The sequence below is a fragment of the Miscanthus floridulus genome, chromosome 9 (assembly GCF_019320115.1).
Source record: "Miscanthus floridulus cultivar M001 chromosome 9, ASM1932011v1, whole genome shotgun sequence".
In the NCBI taxonomy this organism is placed as follows: Eukaryota; Viridiplantae; Streptophyta; class Magnoliopsida; order Poales; family Poaceae; genus Miscanthus; species Miscanthus floridulus.
The window spans coordinates 83,858,262-83,868,577 of NC_089588.1; the positions used below are offsets into that span (position 1 = coordinate 83,858,262).

The 10,316-nt window shown below is 47.3% G+C and overlaps 1 pseudogene; it reads left to right on the top strand.

Moving 5' to 3' along the window:
• Positions 1–3,762: 3,762 nt before the first annotated feature.
• Positions 3,763–5,186, top strand: LOC136480189 (probable glycosyltransferase 6; annotated as a pseudogene).
• Positions 5,187–10,316: the final 5,130 nt, after the last annotated feature.

Genomic DNA, 10,316 nt, shown 5'->3' on the forward strand with positions numbered 1-10,316 from the left:
GTAATAATTAACCTACCCCTGCAAATCTGCAACAAAAAAAAACGAAACGTGTGGTGCCCTTGCGCATTTTGCGTGCACCGACGTCCAGGTAAATATAGACTAACAGTCTGTTCGGTTGGCTGGTTCGTATCGTTGCTGGTTCGTAAAGAAGTACTGTTGGCTGGTTTGTGTGAGAGAAAAATACTGCTCCGACTGAAAATTTACGATCATTTACGACCAGCGACAGCCAAACGAACGCGTTGTAAACTGTACACGGTCCTCGGCGGGCGTGGATTTTCGAGCTACCTAGGAAGGATTACTCCCTTCTGTCGAAAAAGAATTCATTTTTCAGTAAATTTGTACGTCGCTCGAGCAATTCTCCGGCTGCTGTCATTGGATTTTTTCGGCCGTCCGATTCCTCTGTGCTCTAATCTCCGCCGAGCGAATAGAATCACGGTGTTTCTAGGGCTGCTGCTTCTCCTGTATGGCCCACTGCATTAACTCCTGCGCAGTAAGAAATGTGTGGACGACAACGCTTCACTGGGTCTTTTGTAAACTAGAACTAGTTCCAAACTTTCTTGGAGGAATTCATTGCGTGCCATTAAAAAATATGGCAATGGAAAAGTTCAGCGGTCTTTAGCGTCACTACTCTAATTTTTTTTGTGCCTCCATGCCACTGCCGTCAGTTTGGGCTCTAACACCATCAAACTGCAGGTGCGAAAAGTCAAAAATACCCTTATGTTTAAATATGTCATTAATTTTTTTGAGCACCTTAACAACTTTAAATGAAAAAACTCAAAACTAGAAAGTTGTAGATCTCGTCGAAATCTATAATTTTTATATAAAAATTATTTTTATTTAATTCCAAAAAAAAAGATATGATTTTTCTAAGATACATTAATCATATCAAATCATATTTTTTTGCGGAATTAAATGAAGATAATTTTTATATAAAAATTATAGATCTCAACGAGATATACAACTTTCTAGTTTTGAGTTTTTTCATTTGAAGTTGTTAAGATGCTCAAAAAAAATTAATGACATATTTAGACATAAGGGTATTTTCGACTTTTCACACCTGCAGTTTGACGACGTTAGAGCTCAAACTGATGGCAGTGGCATGGAGGGCACAAAAAAGTTGGAGCAGTGGCGTTGAAGACCGCTGAACTTTTCCAAGGACACACAGGGCGTTGCGATCTTTTTTAATGGCACACAGGGAATTCCCCCCTCTTTCTTCCAGCTCGTGTCCGACTCTTTCTTCCTCGAGTGTTCTTCTTCCTTGCCTCCGACCCCACCCCATCGTCTACGCCACCCCGCACCTCGGTGCACTCGTGACCCAGCACCCCAGCGCGGCCACGCTGCTCGTCCCTGCGGCCCTGCCGTCCTGGTGCAGCCAACTCTTTCTTCCTTGCCTCCGACCCCGCCCTCACGTCCGCGCCACCGCACCCCAGCGCGCCCGCGCCGCTCAAACCTGTGGCCCCTGCCGTCCCGGTGCCACCGTCGCCCACCGCACCACTGCACCCCGGCGCGCCCGAGACCCTGCACCCCGGCAGATTACATCTAAGGAGCCATATTTTACTACTTTGATTTGGGTGTAAGTTTTGTGTTCCATGATGTAAATTGATTGTTCTATGTTTTTTTGCTTTAATCTTCTAATTTGTCTTTCATAGAACTGATCTGTTTAATCTGTATTTTTTCTCTTTTTTTGCTTTGAATTTCTTCAAATTTACCTAACATAGAACTGATCTGTTTAATCTGTTTTTTCATGTTTTTTTGCTTTGATCTTCTTCTAATTTGCCTTTCATATAACTGATCTATTTAATCTGTCTTTTTTCTATGTTTTTTGCTTTGAATATTTTTTTCTAATTTGCCTTTCATAGAACCGGTATGTTTAATTTGTATTTTTTTTCTATGTTTTTTTGCTCTGATTTTGATCTCTTTTTATTTGGTTCGTTAGATGTTGATCTTGTGATTATGGGAATCGAGTGTTGTAGAGGCTTGAAACACTCGATTTAGTTTGCTTGGTAGATTCGAGTGTTTTAATGTGTCTTGTCACTCGGATGACAGGAGGGTGAAAATCACCTGAGTTTTGAGTAGATAGACCCTAATTTTCAGAGCTTATGTAGGACTGCTTGCCTTCACCTTTTTAGCTCTATTTTCAACTTTGCTAGCTAAACAGAGACAACTCTGTAAAATCTGCTCTAGAAAAAAAAAGTAGAGTTGAGGATCAACTCAAGATGTTTTATGGAGCACCTAAAGGATATTTTAGAAACTCTATTTTTCTTGTGGAGTTCCATGGTATAGTTAGTGGAGCAATCCTAAATAGACTCTTAAAGGTGTCGTTTTGTTCCAGTGATGTAAATGGTAAAGCAAATCAGACCAGATTATAGTGCAAATAGTTTAAGAGATTCTTTTTTTGCGAGTCAAAATCTAGTGTAACGGTCAAATGATCTCACGAAGTGATCCTGATTAATCATCCAAAACGTTTCTTAAGACATTCTGGTTCTAAAACGTTTATATAAGAATCTAGATCTCTACCAAACGCACCCTTAACTAGTAGAATATTTCACATTTGCATGCTTACCGGGTAGAGATATATATAACAATGAGGTATGGTGGCCTGGCTCTTTTTTTTTGTAATTGATTTTCAGATGTAGGTTTCTCCATTATTAGCTCGTGTTTCACTGTTTCCACTTTCATCAACTGCTTGAAACTACTCTATCTATCCCACTAAGGCCTCGTTTGGTTAGTAAGGATTCATTCCCAGTCAGACGGGTCCTTCAACAATTTATATTACGCAGGAACCGTTGCGGGCGTGGAACACCCCGTTCCTGCTTAACCGAACGGTACCTAAAAGAGTCATTCACTCATTCTAGAAGTAGGGGAGATACCAATACTATTAGCAAATAACCAAATACCGCTATAAAAGTGACTGTTTAATATCGTCTTTCTTTACGGGTTGGCTAGAAAGTACATAGCTGAGGCCCACATGATTCCTATAGTTACCGGTACGGTAAAGATCGAGCAAACGAGAGAGGTGTACTTGTTTTATAGTTGTATGTAATATAAATCTATATACGGTGGAATTTTAACCAAACTAATAATTTCTGCATTTTTTGAGAGGTGCATTTGCACGCTCACTTCCGAGCATTTTGTCGCCAGAGATCAGAGATCTCGACTCTCGAGTGCCAATATTATACAGTACTATGTACGAATAGGGATTAAAACAGATCAGATACGGACGAATATTACCGATATTACATTTGTTTTCATATTTCTGTCCGGATTCGGATTCGAATACGGATAGTGTCAAATATGTCGGATAGGATGCGATTGGATATCAACATCATAAATATACGATTTGAGTATTCGGATACGGATACGGTATCGGATGTTGGATATCTGGACTCGGATACGGACAGATCTCAACCCCTCTAAACGGATTCGGTTTCGAATACGGTCGGAAAATATCCGTACCATTTTCGTCCTACGGGCCTAAAAAAAAAGAGGAAAATCATACAGACCCCAGCCTGTTTCGCGGATTGGTTGACCCCGCTCTTCTCGCCTTCTCGGACTCACGTGATCGCTCCAACCCCCGGCCCAGGGGGCCGCAGTCATGCTCTTTAATTTCCCCGCACGAGACTACAAACACGTCCGCAGTACACGGCACACCTAGCGCGGTGTGCTGCCTGCATCACCGCACCACCGTCCACCGGGCACTGGCGACGAACCGATCGAGGCGACCTAGCCCCGCGCCGCGCGAACGCCGAACGGTAGCACGGAATGGCCGCCGCGTCGGAGGCAGCTTCGCTCCGCGTCTCCGCTTCGGCAGGGATGAGCAAGCACCACGGCGCTGGGCCGCAGGGGCTGGCGACGCGCCGGCGCTCGCGCGACGCACTCGTGTTCGTGGCCGGCGTCGCGGCGGCCCTGCTCGCGCTCGTGGGCACGGCATCGGTCCTCGACCCCGGCGGGCGCGGCGGTCTCGTCGCCTTGCCCGTGCCCATCCCCGGCCCGGAGGACCGGCCGCGCACGTTCTACGACGACCCGAAGCTGTCGTATGCCGTGGCGGCGGGGCGGTGCCTCACCGGGTGGGACGCCAAGCGCGTGGAGTGGCTGCGCTCGCGCGGGCTCGGCCGCCGGAACGCTCCGGAGCGCGTGGTGATGGTGTTCGGGTCGCAGCAGGAGCCGTGCCCGGCGACGCACCTGATGCTGCGGTTCCTCAAGAACAAGCTGGACTACTGCCGCCTCCACGGGATCGAGCTGATCTACAACAGGGAGTTCCTGCACCCGGCCATGCGGGCCGGGGCTACTGGGCCAAGGTCCCCGTCGTGCGCGCCGCCATGCTCGCCCACCCGGAGGCGGAGTGGGTCTGGTGGTTGGACTCCGACGCCGTCTTCACCGACAAGGACTTCGTCACGTACGCCGGCCAAGTACGCCGGCCGCAACTTCGTCGCGTACGACTGGCCCGACAAGTTCTTCGTGCGCAAGTCGTGGCTCGGGCTCAACGCCGGCGTGTTCCTCATCCGCAACTGCCAGTGGTCGCTCGACTTCATGGACGAGTTGGCGCGCAAGGACCCCGCCTACCCGGAGGAGCACGCCCGGTGCGGGAAGACGCTCAGCTAGGGACGCGCTCAGCGACGTGGCGTGCGACCAGTCCGCGCTCGTCTACCTGCTCCTCAACGGCTGGGAGAGGCTGGGGAAGAAGACCTTCGTCGAGACGGACTACTTCTTCCAGGGCTACTGGAAGGAGGTCGTGGACCCCCACGACGGCGTCGCCGCGCGGTACGAGGCCGTCGAGCGGCGCTCGCGCAAGCCGGGGCTCCAGCGGCGGCACGCGGAGCGGGAGCACCTGCGGTACGCGGAGGCGCGGAACGCGGCGGTGAGCGGCGTCGTCCCGGGCCCGGCCGGTGGCGGGGTGAAGGGGTGGCGGCGGCCGCTCATCACGCACTTCGTGGGCTGCCAGCCCTGCAGCGGCGGTCGGAACCCGATGTACTCTAGGGAGAGCTGCGACGACGGGATGCGCCGCGCGCTGGCGTTCGCGGACGACCAGGTGCTCCGCGCGTACGGGTTCCGCCACGCCGCCCCGCTCAACGACAGCGTGCGTGCGCTGCCGTTCGACTACCCCGCTGCGCACGCGCGCAACTGCGCAACAACTGATCACAATTCACCACAAGCGGCGAGATGAGAGCTGGGGATGTATACGAGAGGTGAAGGAACTGGGCCTATTTGGGCCTGGACTGTATCGTGTTTATAGATAGATTTGAATAAGGGGACTGCTATTTAGCTGGCGCCTGTTTTTTTTTTAAAAAAAAAATTCAAATAATTCTCTCATGCAATGAACCAGAGCCGTCGGATCTTCATTGTCTCCCTACCACCGTATCGTGTTCAACCTCACCCCTTCTTCCTCTCCCTCACGTATACAACACTACGCCAAAAATTCTCAAGGCCAGGCCCACTAATTTTACATGGTTATATCACTACCAGAAACAGTAAATATACCGAGTGTTTATTTATTTGCCGAGTGCAATTAATCAGGCACTCGGCAAAGAGCTAATTTGCCGAGTGTAGGAAGTAAGACATTCGGCATACATATTACACTCGGTAAAAAACAAGATTTGTCGAGTGTAGACTATAAGACACTCGGCAAACCACAATACGACACTCGGCAATAAATTAACACTCGGCAAAATCGTATCACGTGACCAGCATGTGCGACGGCCAGCGTGCCGGCCGTTAGCAAAAGTGCAACTTTGCTGAGTGTTTTTTCAAAGTACTCGGCAAAATAATCAGTTTGCCAAGTGTTTTTATCCAGCACTCGGTAAAATTATAAGTTTGCCGAGTGTTTTTCCCCAACACTCGGTAAATCCAAAACTTATTTTCTCTCCTGTCCTCCAAACTTTTTCTACCATCCACATACAACATGTGTTACTACATGTTAAAATTTGGTATATTTCTGAATCTGTTTGATATACTCCCTCCGTTCCTTAATATAAACTATATAGATTTCTAAAGAAAATTCTAAAATATAGGTACGTCTGAGCTCCCACGCCGATTAGTTTGAAAACATTCCCACCGTACATAGCACATGCCCCAACCAATCCCTTAGATTTAGGAAGCAATCTGATTGGGAGAGAGAAGATGGCCTGATTTTCTTTTTTTTCCTCGATCTCATATCCTTCCCCAAGCCGTACGTTAATATTGGTGCTAAAAACTATATGGCTTATATTAAGGAACAGAGGAAGTGTTTAATTAATTTATTGCGTTTAGAGGAATTTTTTGGTATAAGTCAAATTTGAACTTGCAACTGATTCAAATAATGGAATAAAATTAGTGGAAAAATTATATTCATGTTATTGAGTCCATTTTGAGGCCTTGCCTAGGAAATGAAAAGAATTTTTGAACATCTTGTTCACATAACCCGACCATGAACGTGTGGCCGAATGGTTTTTAAATTCTAAAAAAAGCAAACGAAGTCTGAAAATCATGAGATTTATCAAAATCTCATTATATCATACGTGGAGGCTATGGTAAAAAATTGAGAAGGTTTCGGACAATATGTCACGTACGATGTTTACAATCCAAAGTATCTCAAAAGAAGAATCGTAGCGTAGAGAATGATCCGGTAAGATTTGGATTCAAAGTGACGATCAAATTGGGGTTTGACTTCAGAACTTTTTGTATAGATAATAGAGAACATAGACTGATCCATGTGTAATTTTGATAAATTTTTGGATCCGTTCGATAATTTTAATTTGTTAAGTGCAATTATAGAATTTTAATTGATATACATTGAATTTGAGCTACAACCGCATGAAATAATAAGTTTTTTTCACTTCTGACCTTGAAACTTTTTCTACTCTCCACATACAACATGTGGTACTCCATGTTAAAAATTGATATATTTCTGGATCCATTTGGTAGGTACATACAACATGTTAAGATGTGGTATTGCATGAAATAATAAGTTTTTTTCACTCCTGACCTTAAAACTTTTTCTACTCTCCACATACAACATGTGGTACTCCATGTTAAGAATTCATATATTTCTGGATCCATTTGGTAGGTACATACAATATATTAAGATGTGGTATTGCATGAAATGATAAGTTTGCTGAGTGCCCGATATATGGGCCTAGCTAGGTGCTTCTTATTTTTTTTAAGGTTATTTGTTAACTAGGCCTGATTAGCATTGGAAGTTTGTGAGTGCAGTTTCCAATACGTCCTCGTAGATATCAAACTTGCACAATCACATGTCCAAGTGTGCGACTCAAGAGAACTTTCTCATATCAATGACCTACGCATGGTGCTTAGTAAGTAAGTGAAGCTAGTAACATATAATTTTCTAATCACATAGCACATTCTAATTTCATCGCCTTTCACACTTTATAGTGTCACGCTAAGTCAAGAAAAATATAGACAGGCACAAGAAGAACCATTTCGAGGCTCATTATATGGAAACACATACCCCTAGAACAGTTAATAGCCAACAACAAATGCGGGTTCTATGTGATGTGGGCAATACGTTAGTACCTCAACGAGAGCACAATGGAAGGAAATAAAATGGTGTGTATGTTTCTCATTTTATGTATATCGGTTAATTCAATAAAACACACTACTGTTTTGTCTAACACTTGTGCATGTCGATGTCATCTTACTTCAACGAAAGTGTGAGAAACTTAAAACCCCAAAAGCTATTAGACTTCAAGATCAAAGAACTACAAGACAAGCTAGCATCCTTCGAGTATCTTTCAGCATTGATCAAGCCAAGGATAAGAGTAGTATAGATCCAGAGATGATGAAACTTCTATCGTAGTATATACATTTTAACTGTAACGACATATACATTATTGTAACATTTGTAATATAAATCTTGATGGATTTGTGATGTATGTGATGCTTTAAAGATCCAGTCCAGTAATCATAGGAAATAAAAAATATATTACACAAAAATAATAAAATAAAATAATGAATAGGCATATAGAAAAATCAAATCAGTTTGTCGAGTGCCCGATATATGGCACTCGACAAATCTCAATTTTGCCGAATGTCATACCTAGGACACTCGGCAAACCCCTTCATGGCCCCACCGAGCAGTTTAGTTATTGAAAATGAAAAAAAAACAAACGGGGGTTTGCCAAGTGCTAGATCGTGGGCACTCGGCAAACCTCCCTTGTAACCACCCCAATCCCCACCCAGCCGCACACACACCCACAGTCAAACACACAGCTGCGCCCCCCCCTCCCCACACCGTCGGCCGGCCCCACCGCCCGCCCACACCAGCCCCTGGCACCGCTGGTCTCGCGCGCCGCCGCCCGCCCACACCCGCTGACGCCGCTGGTCCCACGCCCGCCCACAGCAGCCCCGACGCCGCCCGCCCACACCCGTCCCCTTCGGCCCTGCGTGCGCCCAGTGGCCGGCACCCCCTGTTGGCCGGCGCCCGGTGCCCTCTCCCGGCCTTGTGCGTCCATGCCCACACAAACTCCCGGCATCCCAAGCCCTCTCGCCGGGCGACCCAGCCGCCGTCCGCCCCTCGCCGGGTGACCCAGCCGTCGTCCGCCCCTCGCCGGGCAACCCCGCCACCGTCCGCCCCTCGCTGAGCAACCCCACCGCCGTCCACCCTCTCGCCGACGGACCCCGACGACGTCCGCCCCTCGCCGAGCGACCCCGCCACCGCCCCTTCCTCATGGAGCGACCCTGCCACCGTCCGGAGGCACCAGCTCCAGCGCCGCCTCTCGCACGGTGCGTCGGCCCCCGGCGTCCCGCACCCGGCGCCCGTCCCCGCGCGCCGACGACGCAGGCTCCCGCGGCTGGCCCCCGGCATCCCGCACCCAGCGCCCGCCCCCGCGCGCCGACGACGCAGGCTCCGGCGCCCGGCCTCCCGCGCAGTACCTAGGTAATCCCTTGTTCATCTCTTTCATGTTCATCCCTTGTTCAAATCCCTTGTTCACCATGGATTATTAGTTCGTCGACGCACAAGCACTGTTTTAGTCACCTTTCCTGCTGTATCATATCGTTTCAACGCGAGCTACTTATTACCCTTGCTAGTTCAGTAGTGTTGTTTGACCATCGTAGCTAATGCCACTGAGAGGTAGTACTTAGTAATCACTCCTAAGCTATTTCAATTCCCAGTGAACTGAATGAGTTAGTGATGAACTGAAAATGCATGCAAGAAATTTTTTATCTCCGGATGGCACATGACCAATGATAGATGTAGTAGTTGGTGTTCCATTGGATCCCCTATTCCCTTCCTCTACTTGGACAGTTCTTGTTGGGACCCCAAAAAATCTACTGGCAGTACAGCCAAGCTGACTGCCATTTGAGTATATATATGAGATTATTTGCTAGAGTGGCACTCCAGACAACAGCTTGGGCTGGGAGCAATTCAGCATGCATGCAGTGCAACGCTGCTGGTGTCACTTGAGGTCAGCATGCCATGCAGCTGGGAGCCAAATCCTAAAACTCATAGACATATGAGAGTTGACTTGTCCAAACTTTGTTGATCATTTCAATGTGGAATTTTTAGCATTGCAACATGACCAGTTTCAGGGTTTTATTTGGACAGAACAGCAGCTGTCAGCATAATAAGCATATAGAAAGGGCACACGTCCAAGTAGTAGACAAGGATACTTACTCGGACCAATTAATTGGTTAATAGCTCCTAAGCTTGTACCATATGCTGCAGCACCTGGGTATAACCCTCTCTCAGCACCAATAATCTGAGTCAAGAACACAATAGATCCACCAGATTTTGTATCCTGGAATCGCTTTGTGATCGCCTTCACAAGAAACCAAGGTGTTATCACATGCTAATTGATCCGTGCTAATTGATTTATTATTTGTCATACCATGTTATTTTCTAAGTATGTTTTGTTTATTTTGCATCTATTTTGATGTATTATCTGTGCTAATTGGTTTATTCTTTTTAATTGCAGGTGATTGAACAATGGTGGGCGGTATGAGGAGGATAACGTCGCTTTACTCAAAAGCGACAACGGCGAGTAAAGGGTCCGATGCAGCTGAGGGGTCCGGAAAGAGACCTCGGGGTACACCCAAGGGTCGAGCGAAGGGTGGAGGCAAGATGAGGCCACCATCGCCTGTACCTTCGTCGCCGTCTGAGTTACCTTCCGCTCACTCATCCTCTAAGGAGGAGGTACAGGTGGAGGAGGAGGTACAGGTGGAGGAGGAGGCAGGGGTACCTCTTCCTCTAGTACAGGTGTGTGGTTGCGAGGTCCCTCAACCCTCCCGAAGCGGCCGATACCTCTTGAGAGACGCCCGCTGATTCAACCCGATGGAGAGAAGTAAGTAACTTTATATGTTATCACTAATTTTTCGTTTGA